This window comes from Meles meles, chromosome 1 (assembly GCF_922984935.1).
Source record: "Meles meles chromosome 1, mMelMel3.1 paternal haplotype, whole genome shotgun sequence".
Classification (NCBI taxonomy): domain Eukaryota; kingdom Metazoa; phylum Chordata; class Mammalia; order Carnivora; family Mustelidae; genus Meles; species Meles meles.
In genome coordinates, this window is record NC_060066.1 from 35,838,716 (window position 1) to 35,854,362 (window position 15,647).

General features: G+C 40.8%; 1 protein-coding gene across 3 annotated transcripts in view; it reads left to right on the plus strand.

Annotated features, from left to right (window-relative positions):
• The window catches only part of NCALD (neurocalcin delta), a 371,716-nt gene that overhangs the window by 108,662 nt on the left and 247,407 nt on the right, over nt 1–15,647 (plus strand). For all 3 annotated transcript variants that reach the window (XM_046016599.1, XM_046016614.1, XM_046016629.1), the window contains one exon: nt 642–694. The gene's annotated coding sequence lies outside the window, so the exon portion shown is untranslated. Of the gene's footprint in view, nt 1–641; nt 695–15,647 lie in introns of those variants that run through there.

Below are 15,647 nucleotides of genomic sequence, written 5' to 3' on the forward strand. Positions count from 1 at the left end.
GATGTTACAGAAAAATGCTGGCTTCTTTGGAAGTGTAAATAGAGGAACTTAAGATGGTCAAGGGGAACAGATGGCTGACTGAGGAAGTGACAGCTGAGTGGAGAATGGAAGGACAAGTAGGAAATAGTCAAGTGGAGGTGAGTGGGAGGGGCGATAATCTTGGCAGAGGGAGAGAACATGGTGTATGAAAGCAGGAAAGTGGCAAGGAGGGAGAAGCTGAAGGAGGTATAGGGTACCTGGAGCACGGATAGTGGTCTGGAGATGAGAAACAAAGCTAGAGACATAGGTGGGCCTCAGATGATGAAGGGCTCTATAGAACATGACAAGAAGGTTGCCCAAGTGTAAGAGGAAGTTATGGAAGGGGTTTCAGGAGGAGCGTAGGCTGTGTCCTCAAACTTTGGAATTGCCATTCTGATTGCCATGCAAAAATGAAAGGCTGTAGGTCAAGAGCAGATGACAAGAGCGTGGTAGTAGCCATCCTCTCTTGATTCGAGGGAAGGAAATTGGGGTGGGCAGAAGTTTTTAAATGATGCAGGGGAATCCTGGAGTAAGCGATAGTTCCCATCATTGGTTGCATTCCTCAGATATTATATCCTTAGTTCCTGATAACCTAACACAATAACTTTCTTTGTTTTTGACAGAGCGACTTCTTCTGACTTGAGCCTACAGCGTGCTTTGAGAAATCTGCCACCAGGTAAATATAGAAGAAGAGCTTTCAGATTTATAAGCCACGCTTCTCTCCCAAGACTCCCTAAGACCTAAATTCAACATCTTATTTAATCCTTGCAATAGCCCTTGCTATGGGCGTTGCCTTATTTCCATCTTGTACATGAGGAAGTAGAAGCACGGAGAGGTCTGGCAATTTTATCAACATGCACAAAGGTGCTTATAGCAGCATAAATTACAGTAGCTGAATGAAACAAAAAGGAGAGAATCTAAACATCCAACAGTAGTTAAATTATATCAAATCAATTATGGTAAATCATTTGATGGTTGTACTTTACCAGTATTCTTTATCAGATTAAGAAGTTTCTTTCCTACTCGTGGTTTGTTAAAAGTAAATTAGTTCACCTGTACATTGAATTTTATTGAATGTTTTTGTAATCTACTGAAGTGACCAAGTGATTTTTATCCTTTGATAAAAATTTTGTTCATGGTAATTTAGCCCCCCTCCTCCATTAATTGATTTTCTAATGTTAAGCTATCTTGCGTTGCTAATGATACATATCTTTTCTGTACTCAGTGAGATGTAGTTTGCTAAACTATACTCCTGAGATTGGCTAAAATTTTCCTGTCTAGTATTTTCAGTATCAGGAATGGTTTTCAAAATACTAGAATTACTGGCTACTTGGATGTGTGATGAAACTTGACACCAAAACAGTTTGAGTGTGGTGTTTTCCTTGAGGGAAGAATTTTCACCTACTGTTTTGATTTCTGACTTAGATTTTCTATTTCTTCTTGAGTCAGTTTTGCTGAGTTGTGGTTTTGGCTACATACACACATTTCTGTTGGCTTTGTTTGCAGGAGGGGAATTTCTGGGTCTTGGAGTAGGTATATGTTCAGCGTTAGCAGACTCTATCAAAGAATTTTTCAAAATTGTTGCATTGATTTAAAAATTTACATGCCAATCAGGAATATGTGATAGTTCTGGTTTTCCATATTTTCCCAATACAAGGTATTTTCTGTTTTTGTTAGTTTGGTTGGTTGCTTTTTATTTAAGCTCTACTGGTGGGTGTGTAATATCATATTGTAGTTTTAATTTGTATTTCCCTATAGACCAGTGAAGTGAAGTACATTTTCATATGTAAATTGACTGTTCATATATCTTGTTTTATGAAAGTCCTTTTCAAATCTTAAAAACAATTGAGGTGATTACTCAGGTTTTTAAAAAAAAATTGAGTTGTCTTATTGAATTATCTTTTTTTTTAATTGTAGACATTTTTAATAATATGTATTCTGGATTTGAGCTTTTGCTAGTATATATGTGTTGTAAATATCTCCTCTTTTTCCTGTGGTTTATCTTTCACTCTCTTTTTAATGAACAGAAATTGCTTTAAAATAGTACAAATTATTTGTTTTTTTGTTTTTTGTTTTCCTTTGTGGTTGGCACTATTGTGTCCTGTTTAAGAAATCTTGGCCTTATTCCAAGATCAGAAAGATGTTTTCCATTTCCTTCTGAGAGCTATATCATTCTACTTTTACATTTTGATCTATAATACATCTGAAATTGATTTTATTGTGTATCATGTGAAGTAGAGGGTCAGGATTAACTTTTTCCATGTGGATACACACTTGACCAAGCACCATCCTTTGGCCAAAGTACTATTTATCTATTTATTTATTTTGGTTAGGCTTCCTGAGGAGATATTAACACATGGTAAAATTCACTCTGTTGAAATTTATGGTTTGATAAGTTTCAACAAATGTATACAGTCATGTAACCACAACCACAGCCACCACCACAGTCTTCTACACCTGGAAGAGCGTTGTTCATAGTAGATCTACTTTCCCTACTTGCTGCCCTTGACAACTACTGATCTGATTTCTGTCCCAGAATTTTTCTTTTTTCATAATATGTAAATGAAGTCATAGAGTATATAGACTTCATTTCAGACTTCTTTCACTTAGCGTAGGATTTTGAGATTCATACGTGTTTTTGCCTGTATCGGTAGTTTGTTCTTTTTTATTGCTGAGTTGAATTCCACTGTGTGGATGTACCACAATGTGTTTATCCATTCACCAATTGATGAACACTTGGGTTATTTACAGTTTTTGGCTATCTGAATAAAGCTACTGTGGTCATTAGTTAATGGGTCTTTGTATAGATTTATGTTTTCACTTTTCTTGGTTAAGTAACTAGAAGTCAGATTATTGGGTCATAAGGTAAGTATGGCAATTGTATGTTTAATATTATTTGAGAACAGTCCCTCTGGCTGTTTCAAAAGTGACTGTGTCATTTTGCATTCCAGTCAGCAATATATTAACGTGTTATTTGCTCCACAGCCTCCCAGCACTTGGTATTAATCAGTCTTTGTAATTTTAGGAATTTGAGTTGGTATACAGTGGTGCCTCATTGTAGCTTTCATTTCCATTTCCCTTATATGTTAAGCACCTTTTCACATGTTTCATTACCATCTGTATATCATCTTTGGTGAAGTGTCTTTTCAAATCATTCACCCATTTTTAAACTTATATTACCTATCTTTCTGTTATACATCTATAATTGAATATATTGGGGATACCAGCCCTTTATCAAATATGTGCTTGCAAATACCTTTTCCCAATCTGTGGCTTTTTTTTTTCATATTCTTAAAAGTGTCATTAAAAGGACAGAACTTTTTAATTTTCATGAAGTTCAGCTTATCAATTTTTTTCTTTTTTGAGTATCAGTTTTGTGTCCTAAGAAATCCTTCCTAAAACCAGGACTATAAATATGTACTTTTTTTGGTAGAAATTATATAGTTTTAAATTTTACATTTAGTTAGATGATATATTTTGAGGTAATTTTTGTATCTGGTGTGAGGTAAAAATCACAGTTCACTTTTTTTATATGGACATCTAGATTTTCCAGCACTATGTGTTAAAAAAGCTATACTTTGTCCTCTTTAATTACCTTGGCACTCTTTCTCTCTCTCTCTGGTGCTCTAATTACATGCATATCAGACTATCTGATATTGCTCTATAGCTCTTGGATACTTAAAAAAAATTCTCCTTTCTCTTTAGATAATTTCTATTGATCAATCTGCAAGTTTACTGATTCTTTAAATGTGTCCTATCAAATGAAACCTTTACTTCTAATAGGCATTTTTTATTTCTAGAATTTCTCTTTGTTTCCTATAGTTTCCATGTCTCTCCTGATTTTTTCCATCTTTTCTTGCATTTATTCTTCTTTTCCATGAGCACCTTTTACATATTAATCATAGCTATATTAAAATCTCTGTCTAGTTGCTCTGTCTTGACAGTGGGTTGATTTTCCTTAGGTTTAAAAATATGTCATAATTTTGGTTGAATGTTGGACATTGCTTTTAGAAAAGTAGTAAATAATATTGCTGTCCAGAAATGGCATACTTCTTCTTTTGTAAGGTGATCGATGTGAGGGGTCGTGTTAATCTTGTTAGCAGATGACAAGATCAGTAAGTAGTTAGTAGGGAGTTAGTAGGGTAGGACTGGGCTCCTGGCTGCTGGAGTTACCCTCAGCCCACCAGATGCCAGCATTCTTCAGTGGTAGCCGTAGTTACCTTGTGCTTAGTGTGGACGGTGTGCCAGAGGGTCTTTCTCACTGTTCAAACTCTATCCTCAGCTTTCAGCAGACCGGCCACACCTTCTCCGCTGAAGGGATCTCTCTCCACCTTGGTGCTCATCTAGAAGCAGACCACTCTTGCCCTGTGCTCAGAGTAATGCAGGGACTGTGGTGGTGGAGTTGTCCGTTTTCCTGGTCCAGCCTCAGTCTTGGGCAGGCCTTGTGTGTCTACACCTCAGGACCTGGTCTTTGTCCCTGTTCCTGCTCCTCTTCCTGGTGGTCCATCTCTGCCTTGTGTCTGCGGGTATCTTGGGAAGAGAGAGTTTCCTGCCCTTTCCTGGTGGGGGTGTAGCTAGCAGACCTCTTCTTTGTGTCGTTACCGGACTCTGGGTCCGAGAGTTTGTTGTCTTTCCATCAGGGTAGATAGCTTTTGCTTCTGCCCTTCTCAAGAATCAGTGGATCTTTCCTTGAATCTTGGGAGTGGGATGGTTTTATGCTCCTCTCCCTGTGGCTTAAAGCTCTTGCTTAATGTGGAATAGAATTGTGGGAAGTGGACGGGTTTCTGGCCTGTGCCCTTCTAAAGGATCACTCTTCAGTCCCTGACAATCCTTCTCAGGAGTAGCACTGGAAACCTATGGGGAAAGAAGCTGGAGAGAGGCACTCGAGGATTCCATACTGTCAGGCTAGTACACACCAGCCCCATAGGAGTCATCAATATGGTGGCTGTTTTCTTCTTCCCTGCATTTATGATGGCCACTCCTTCCTATGATCCTCTGTCAAAGGTCACAGTCTGGGTGTCCCATCTGCCTTGGAGATCCATGCTGTTCTCTAAATTAGTTCACCTGGTTGTCTTGTGACCTTAAGCTCTCTGACCGGCTCAGGGCAAGTTATGCTTCTGTTGATTAGACAGCTTTTTCTGTGGCTTTGTGTATCTTCAGTGGATGCAGAATGATGTTGTAGCTTTTTAAGAGTCTCTGGTCTCTTAAAACCAGAGGGTTTGGGTTGTAAATCAAAATGCCAGTCCAAAATGGATGAAAGCCGAATCAAAAGAAGGCAATAAAACCACAATCTAAAACTTAATGGGAAAACTAAGAGGCTTTAAATTTTATTCTTCTCTTGCGTTGGCATTCTTCTTTTTTTTTTCTCAGGAAGTAACTGCCTACGGGGTCAGGAACTGCACAATAGAATAGCTTGATTCTGGCCTCTCCCTGCCCTCATTGCCTTCATGAGAAGGAGAGGAGAAAGGGAGCCCCGGGAAAAGAAAACAAGAAAGAGACTGCAAGCAGGCGCTGCGGAGGTTTGCGGTGTCTCAGAAAAGGGGTGTGAAGTACAGTGTCCTGAAGAAGACCAGATGGCCACGGCACTTAGGAGTGCAGTGTCACGATTCCAGACGCATCTTGATTCCCCAGCATGCCAGGCACAGTCACATCGACTTACAGCTTGGATATGTTTAAGCCTCTGCACCCTTGCTACTCCAGGGGTGGTCCGGGGACCAGCGGGAGCAGCGGCAGCCCCTGAGAACCGGTTAGAAATACGGAGTGCACATCCCATTCAGACCCCATGAATCAGAACCTACGTTTTAACAAGATTCGGAGGGCTTTTTATGCCCCGGGATCTTTGGTTGTTTTACAAAATCGCTGTTTCTTTTCCCTTTTAGCCAACTGTGCTTTTAATAATGAGATTAAGTCAAAATATTGTGAAGGTAATCCTACCTTAAGAATAAACTGGGACATAGTGCATAAAATTAAGGCATTTAAATGAATTTTCTAATTAAGTTACTGAATTTAATTGAACAATGATCCTTGATACACATACTTAAATCTTATTTTTTAAAAGCTTTTTTGAGTTTTGGTTCCTAGCACTCAAAAACCTTGACTTTTTCTTGTAGCGGGGATTTTTCTGTTGCTTCTTCTTATAAAGGTATTTCTTAGACCTATGAAGCTGGCCTCAGAGGGGGACTTTGGCCTTCTTCTCTTCAGTTTAAGAAAGAAGTTCCTGCATGAAGCCTCTATTGATGCTTCAAAACCTGGCCTGAAGGGTTCCAGCAAGGACCCACCCTCTGTGAAGGTCCTTACCAAGAACCCTCAGCTTTCAAATCTTCCCAACTTTGAGTACCTTGTGATGAAATGATGGGAATATGCTGCCAGAATTCTGATTTTCTTTATTTCTCCTCAACTTTCTATAAAAGTTAATTTTACACTTATCCCAATTCTGAAGTTGTCCTCTTTCCTTCGATACCGTAAAAAAGCCAGCCATGATCACTAGAATATAGTGCCTGCTTTCCTTTTCCCTTTCCTTGTCTTTCCATGTCTCTGACATGAAGTCAGAGAGTTCTGGTGATATTATTACATTGCTTTAACATATCTTTTTCAATGTGGGACCATCATGTGTGTGTTCTCAGCATGTAGACAGAGAAAGGCACAAGGTCATGCCTCCTTGCTGAGCCAAGCCAGGCAAAGAGTAGTCTCAGTTGCCCGAGGCCACTAAATTCTGCTTTAATGTCAGTGGTTACCCTTAGCTGCAAGGGAGTCTGGGAAATGGATCTTTGGAGTCGGGCACATTGCTGCTGGGTTTGCTATGGGTGGGGAACTGAATGCAGACTCCAGACAGGGAACTAAACATCGGCTTTATTCCCAGGGATGCTGGATTGGAGACGGAGCTTAAATTATGGTCACGGTCAGCGGTTATCAGGCCTCCTATTACTTTTGCTGCTGAAATAGTCATTCATGGGAAAGAAAAATAAATACTGCTAAGGCCAGAAGTAGAAGGGAGGGTGCCCAGACCTCCAAGTCCTTTCCCTCAGTCTCAGCCCCTTGAGAAGTCACTTCCTGGAGGAGGGGTGAAGGGATAAAGCAAAGGGAAGCAGTCACCTTCCAGTAGTTTAAAGAAGACAAAGGGTTTGGTCTTATGTGCCCTGGGAAGGAGAGCATGGTGTTCCTCCTGCTAATTGTTATATACATATGTGTGTGTTACACACATATACACTCTCTCTCTGTATAATTCAGTAGCATGATGCTGTTGTGTTATATTTGTTTCTTTATATACATTTCTCAACTCCTGCTGTTAATGACCTTGTAGTATAGTCAGTCATTGGCTATGGGAGTTGAGAAAAGGGAGAGTTTGCACGTGCTGAAGTTGTGAATTCCTCACAAAGAAGGTGCAGACGAACTGTGTATACGTTGTAAAGACTGGGTAGCATTGTCCCAGGTAGAGAAGGGTGATTCGTGGAGAATGCAGCATGGGCTGTAGCCAGCAGACTTCCAAGCTACTTTGGAAACCCCCATAGGATTCTTCCTAGGGTCCCCTCCACCGCACATAGCAAGCCACCAACCAACACACAAGCTGCTACTACTCCCCTCACCCACTGGTGTGCAGCAGGCTCTGGCCCCTCTCCGAAGCCTTATCATCTTTGGCCCCTGCTGTCAGGCCAATTTGGAAACCCACAACAAGCCCAGCTCCCTGCACAAGGCTCAGCTCAGGCTTGTGAGCGGGCAGCTAATTGTCGCTGCTGATTACTTTGCTGACAGTGCTTTGTGGCTATTTTGGTTTCTCTTGAGCATTCCTTAATTAGAGGAAATGACATCGCGTGCTGTCCACTGAGTCTCTTGTCGGATATTATTACATTTGTTAAGAGAATCAGGCAACATTTGGGTTTCTTCCTGCAAGCTGGGTATGAGGGTCGTGGCCTGCAGTGTAGTTGGCTTGGCCAAGCAGTGACCCCCTACCCAACTCTGAGTCAGCTTTGCCACTGGTGTGAGGGGAGAACATTTTATGTTTCCAGTGTGGGTTCAAGTACGCCATGTTCATGCCCCATGTTGGGGTCACACGGAAACTTAATGCCTACAGTGGCTCTTGCCCTGGATGGCATCCTGGCTCTCTTCTCCCTGCAATAAGATAGTTCAGGATTCCTTTGATATTTACCTTTCTGGTTGACATGGAAAGATGCTTCCATTTTTTTCCCTGGAGAAATACAGATATGACCAAGAATGGCTCCTATTTGGTGAAGTTTTAGAGGTGGTTTCCATGTAGTATGAGAGCGGTAGTGAGATCTTAACTACATTGCTTTAATTAGCAAGAAGAATGTGCTTACGTTAGAAACTATTCTGAATCATAAAATAAGTTTGAAGAGCTTTGTAACTCTTCACAGACTAACTGGAATCCACAGAATAACTTTTACCAGCTGTTTTTTAAATATGACTACCTTCTAAAGCTACGTTACTGAATGCTTTATTTTGGAATAGCTGTGTTTATTTTCACATAAACCATGTGTGAAAATTTAAAAAAAATCAGTTTATCTGTCTAATGAGTATGGACTGTATTTTTTCCCCTAAGTTTTTGGTTTTGGTATTAACTGCTTTGCAGTAAGGATTATTAAGTCTGATAGGGTGTCCTCAGGCTTCCCAGAACAGCATGAGACATACCTCCTTCCTTCAAAGAACTTACCTTCTAATTGGGAAACTAACATTCTCCAGTAGTCCTTTCTGCATGGCTTCCTCAAACAATGTATGTGGTTATGTGGTTTTTCTCTAGGAGTGTTGAGCGTTGGAGCAGAGAACACAGAATACAGGATGAATCCAGGGTTAAAAAGAGAAGGGGACAAGCATATTGAGGGTTCTATGGAGAGATCATAAGCCTCAGATTATTCCCAGAAGGAAAGGAGCCCAAGGGGTGTGTGTAGGTGGAGAGGACGGGAAGGATGGTGAAGGTGGAAGAAGTGATTAATGGACACGGTGGGTAGACGGAAGGACTCCATGAGGTCAACAAAGACATGGTGAGTATTAAGGGGTAGGAGAGATAGAGCAAAATGCTACCTATTTCCTGCAAGTCTGTCTTATCTCTTCAACCAAAGGGTAAAACGGGGCCCGGCCTGGTGTTTCTTTTATGTCTCTTTTAGCTCTTGGTTCATTCTGATGCTCTAGCCTGTGCTTCCTAAATATTTCCTAAAGAAATTCAGCTCACTCATGGGTTTTGTGAAGATCCGTTGGGGTTAGTGATCAAATTTCTTTCACACATATGGAAATGATTGAAGTGCTCATTGGTTTATGTCTCTGGGGAGCCCCCAAGGGATTCCTGGTCTAATCTGAGGGCGTGAGCACGCACACGTGTGCTACAGTGAGGAAGTCTGTTGTCATCTGCTATTTGTTCATTCCTGTTGGGGGAAGGGAAAGCATCACCAGGGAGACAGTCTAGGTAGACTTCAGCGAGTGCCACGTGCCGGATGTGATTTTGCCTCACCAGTAAAGCCAAAAATGCTGTTTCTTTATATAGGCCAATAGTTTTCATTTTCCTTTTCATGATTTCTCCGGCTAAGTGCATTTGAAGCCCCACAGGAATGACTTCAGCTCCTTTCTGATCTTCTTACTGTCCCCCCGCTCAACGTTTAACTACTTCTTCAGTTTCTATTTAGTTGAAGTCATCCCCATGAAAGACTTCCACATCTGAAGTCACAGCAAAAGCTAGAGAATAAAATTCCAACTTGGAATAAAAGCTAAAACTTTACGAGATAGTCCTATATACGCTTGTAAATTTTATAATGAGCTTGCTGCGCCCACTGTGAGTCCTTTGCAATGGTGTCCTCTAGTCACAGGGTTTCCCGCATGCTGGTCCAGTACTGGGACGCAGCGCGGGCTCTCAGCCATATGTGCACCTGCCGCGATGTGTCAGATGTCCAGTTCAAACACACCAGCAGTGTCTCTAATGCAGATTTTCCTAGGTAGCATTGTAAGGTTCCTTAACCTGTACCCTAGACGCCACAGACTTGATCAGAATCATGCGGTTACCATGGTATTCAGAGAGCCCTTAGAAGCTCATCGACTTCTCCGGGCAGAGAAAAAGATGGTAAACTGCTCCAGCGGAACACTTTCTACCTTAGAAGCTGAGAATAGACACTATATTTATCAGCAAGAGCAAATCTGATTTTCAAAACTTCTCTCAAGCATAATCTTTTATAAGCTATCTGCTGTAAACTGCTCACAGGTTATATGTGCTCGCACCGACTTTAGCAGATTTTCTTTCGTCGCTGATCTGGAAGCTTCTTTTTGAGTAAAATAGAAATGTGAATGGCTCTGGCTGAGAAACCCCTTTCAATTTTAGAGAAGCATCGAAGTAACTGAGCCCTCCTGTTTGTTCAGGGAGAGTGAAGCAAAAATGGGTCTACCATGAATAGAATGGCAGGCCTGCTTTCTGCACAGGAGACTTCTCTGCTCTGATACAGTTCTTTGATGTTAATCTAATTCTCACTAATCACTAACTCCAAAGCAGCAGAGTTTAGATCTTTGAAAGGATTGCTTTTTATAAAATCTTATTGTCTGAAATTTCTGGTTAATGGAAAGGCCACGGAACCACTATCTTTTTGCCTTAGAGTTAGTAGACAGGGACTATTTAAGTCATTAGTTTGCATTGCTTGACATTTTTTGTAACACGTTGCAATATTCAGAGCCCATATACGTCCGTTGTTATTTGAGCTATGTAACAACCCTTATAAGGCAAAGAGAGATTTTAAAAATTTTTTTTATTTTTTTTATAAACATATTATATATTATTAGCCCCAGGGGTACAGGCCTGTGAATCGCCAGGTTTACACACTTCACAGCAGAGAGATTTTTTCTTTAATTCCCATCTTTTTTTTTGAATGAGGGGATTGAAAGTGAGAAAGAGTATGTCTCCTTTAAAATCAGTTCTTCCTGTTCCTAAGTCAGATTCCATTTGCCCTGTCATAGTGGGTGAAGCGTGAGGATGGGAAAGGAGAACCCATGGCTTGTTTGGAACTTATCTGTTTCATCATCTGTGCCCCTGATTTGACTTCAAGGTCCCTGAAGGTGGAAATTATTTTATTCATTGTTAGATTTCCAGGGCCTCGAATAGTGCCTGCACATAGTAGGGACTTGATTAACATTTTTGCGAATTAACAAGTCATAAGAACATAATTAACATTTTCGCCTCTACCTGTCCCCGTCTTACAAACCCCAATGGCGTAGAAAATGTCGAATATAAGAATCACAGGCTCTCTAAAATAAATAGTGATGTGGATGAGTGGGGAAGTCCACGAGTGTAATGGGTGAAGGATATTGAACTGAGCTGTAGAAAAACACAGAAGACGCTGTAGTTATAGGCCCTGCCTAGAAGAGCTTAAAATCAACTTGGAGAAGCCCACCATGGGAGAGATGAAGAAGACCATTCACGGTCTGTTTGGTAGGCCCTGCCCTCTTGGAAACTTGGTTGGGAGAAATAGAAAGGACATACATTGCAAAAAAAAACCTTGATCTCAGAGGGAGGAGGAAGTAGAAGAACTACTGTCACTTTCTTTGTTTGGTTCTATAATTACCTGTACCTTTTCAAGTGTTTTTATGCCAGAAACTACATGCAGAGATTGGTCGAGGGATGAATCATTCTGATTAACTGGGATAGAAGGTGAACTTTGACAAAGCTTCAATTTGCTCTCTTCTTTAAATAGTCAAGTAATTATGCTGTAATTTAGCATCAGCAAACAATTCTTTTCATCCTTATCTCAACCAGAACTAATAGTTTCCAAGTTCTTTAGGGGTGCTGCTTTCAAGGTTCAGTCCTCAAACCACCTGCTTAAGTACCTGCTACTGAAATTGTGATTCAGAGGTCTGGTACAGGGTCTGGGAATCTGCTTTTTTTTTTTTTTTTTTCCTTTCAATAAACATGTTCTTTTGGAATAATTTTTATATTCATAGAAAAGTTGCCAAGATAGTACAGAAATTTCTTTTATTTCCTTCACCTGGCTTTCCCTAATGTTAACTTCTTAAGTAACCAGAATATATTTGTCAAAATTAAGAAATTAATACCAGCAATAATACTAAGTTACAGACTTTATCCCAATTTTACCAGTTTTTACACTAACATCCTTTTCCTCTTCAGTCTAGGACATTCCATTCCATGTTCCATTTTGTCTTCCTACCTCCTTTGTCTCCTTGGATCTGTGATGGTTTCCCAGCTTCTCCTCAGATCTGCATCTTTAATCCTGGGGTTCAGAAGCGTGTGGTGGGGATGGGTAGGGGGGAGTAGGGAATGTGGATTGGGGGACCTCCCCCTGCCTGAGGAAACCTTGTGCTTTTCCTTCCAAGTCATGTGCCTGTTGGTCAGGGACCCAGCAGAAAACAGAAGGCACACACTGCAGGACTCTGAAGAGAATTGAGCAAAAGTACTATTTACAGAGGTGTAGACAGTGTGGAAGGAACATATAAGGGATATTAAGACAACCAGGAATGCTTAGTAATGAGAAGCTTCTACTGTCTTTGGGATGGGGCCAAGAAGAGCAGGGCCTGCTCAGGTGGAGCTGTGGTCAGGGTATGCATTGGAGAGCCTGCCACTGCCAGAGCTGTGGGATTCCAACATGCAGAGGACATGGAGCAGGGACATCCGGGTCTTTCTCAACTCTGCCTTGGTCTCTTGCTCGTATCTCCCATTGGCAGAACTCCACAAGGATGGGCAACATCGTTCTTGGGCACAGAGGAGGGACGATGGGTGGAGAATGGGTGCAGAATGGATTTAGAGAGAGGTGGAAGTGAGAACCAGTACTGTGTAAAGCAAAATGCAGAAGAGATGACCTGATTAGTTCACTATGCCTGAGTTAAAATGTCTGCTCTGCTTATTAATCCATAGTTCTTATGTCATTAGGAACCCGTAGCTTAATAAAAGTAAAAAAAAAAAAGAGGATCCAGTAAAAACATGACATTTAGTCTTGGAAACTGTATAGTTTATCAACTTGTTGCAAATTCAACAAATACCCCTTTGCTGGGTTAATGAGATAAAGAGGATGGTAGTATCCAGCTAAATAAAGGAATATCCAGACTGAAGAAAAAGAAGTGCCATCTGAGATATAGTCTTAGAACAGATAATGGATTTTGAGTGTCATACACCACCTTGTACGATTTGGATAAAACAGTGCTTTAAATTTTTTTTCTATTTTGTTAATTGACCTTAGTGTTTGAAAGGCATTATCATCACCTTTTCTACACTATAGTGAATTGAATGCTGGGCACCCAAGGGAAAAATTCAGACAATGTTCTTTTTCTAATTGCAAAAGAACAGGAATGGAATAAAAGCTCATCTTTTTCAAGCACCCATGTGGCTTATGGAGAATCTCTAGTCTTCCGAACTGGCTTTCCTAGGATTTATCCAGTAGGAATATTTTGATGGTGAAGATGAAAATGTTATATTTTCCCCCCTCATTTCAGAAAAGGAGAAGTTAGAAAGGAGGACTATTAGGTATATGGTGCTGGTTTTGACATTAAGCTTGACATTAAATCATTGTTTGCCCCAGTAGACAGCTGGGTAGAGGTTTGTTCTGCTCACGCATGTTTTTCACAGATACGGGTCTTCTTTTGTATTTGCTCACCATCCTCAGCCAGGACACAAACACTTCTGTATTTATTTAGCACAGTGGCTGCACTGGGATCTTGGCAGGAAACAGAATTTACCTCCGAGGGTTTGAATGAAGAGAGTTTAATGACAGGGCTGTTGCAAACCTGTGGGCTATGTTATAGGAAAAACAAGGGGTGGTTCAGCTCCCAGGAACTAACAGCAAAGGGGATGCCATTGCCCAGGCTGAAGGGACAAGAGGAACAGATGGTGGAGTCCGGTGGGGACTGTAATTATGGAGGAAGGGTCACTCAACAGAAGCCAAAGCTGCAAAGGGAGAGAACTCTTGCTGGACACTGTAGTAAAACATAGGGAAAATAGCACCACACTGCTTTCCTCCTACCTTTCCATATTTGACTGGTGCCCCCCACTAGTCAAACCCAACAGGAAGCTAGAGGCCCAGGGAGTCTAGGTGATCACAACCCTCCTGCCCTCTGGCCCTGGGCAGGAGAGGTGGAGTATGGGTGGGGGTATTGAAGGGGGAGAGGGGAGTGGGGAATAACTAGCAAAACGGTCCATTGCCATTGAGCCCCAAAATGATTACTTGTAACATTAGGTTTGGAGAAAATGAAAAGTAGATGCATCAAATTAATGAACAAAATAATTTTCTGTAAAGCCACTCTTAGCACTTCACAAACTTACTACTCCCCTTGCTTGTTCTGAAGTTTTAGCACATAACGACTGTTTTCTAAAGTTTTCTTAGCCTCACTATGTGGTGAGAAACATGTTGACCTTTAACATAGTGGGAGCCTCATTTTGACCTCCAGGGGTCCTGATGGAGGGTGACCAGCATAACTCGTGTTATTGGTTGTCCCAACTGCCATTTTCAGAGTTAGAAATGGTCATTTTAACAGGTACAGTAGTTCCCTCTGATCCGTGATTTTGCTTTCCATGGTTTCAGTGTCCTGCTGTCAACTGTGGTCCACAGGCTGATGGTGTATGTTCTTTCTGAATATCAGGTAGTGCATCACAATGCCTGTGTCGTTCCTGTCACTTCCTCTCATCACGCAGACATTCTGTCATCTCACATCATCACAAGAAGGATGAGTCCAGTAACGTAGTTTGGGAGACGACGTTCACGTAGCTTATACTGCAGTATATTATTATAATTGTTCTATTTTATTATTAGTTATTGTTGTTAATCTCTTACTGTGCCTAGTTTATAAATTGAACTTGATCATAGGTGTGTATGTGCAGGAAAAAACATGGTATATGTAGGGTTTGTACTGCTTGCAGTTTCAGGCATCCACTGAGGGCCTTGGAACATGGTCCCGACAGATAAAGGGAGACTACTCTATGCTTTTATTGTTTCAATGTCTTGTTTCTGTTGCCGCTAACTGTAATCACCAAATAATCATTTCCAGTTGTTCATTGATTACTTGTGCATGAATTATTTAATGAGAACAGACCCAGATAACCAAGTGGCAGAAAGACTCATTTTGGGGGGGGAAAGCATTCACTCTAGCCCATACATACCTTCAGTCGGAACATGAGTTGAAAGTAAAAGCAAAGTAGCAAAACATTCTTTTTTTTTAGATTTTCAATTGTTTAATAAATCCAGTAGCAAAACCATCTTAAAAGCTTCTGGCAGCTTAAACTAAACCTGGACCCAAGATCATTTAAGGATTTTTTTTCTGGGAGGCTCAGAGAGCTGAAAATAGACTGGTTGCAGCAATTTCAGAAAAAGGACCTGAAAATGTTTTCTTTAGCTGAGGGTTTTTAGTGAGTGACACGTCAGCAGTGCCCAGAAAATTGCGTTATTGGGAAAAGAAATTCATATTTGATTTTCCTTTTCCTTGTGGGCTATTTCTCTTTAATGCTTCATATCAAATCTTTTAAATGTGATGCAGTGACAGCCTATCAGTCTCCTCTAGTCACTGTAATTTTTTTTTTCTATATAACCCCACCTTTTCTTTCCAAATCTGTGATGGATTCTTGGCAGGGCTACCTTTATCTAAAAGGCTCCAGAAAAAAATAAAATCATGCTCTTTGAGAATAGTATTTACTTATATATCTTGGT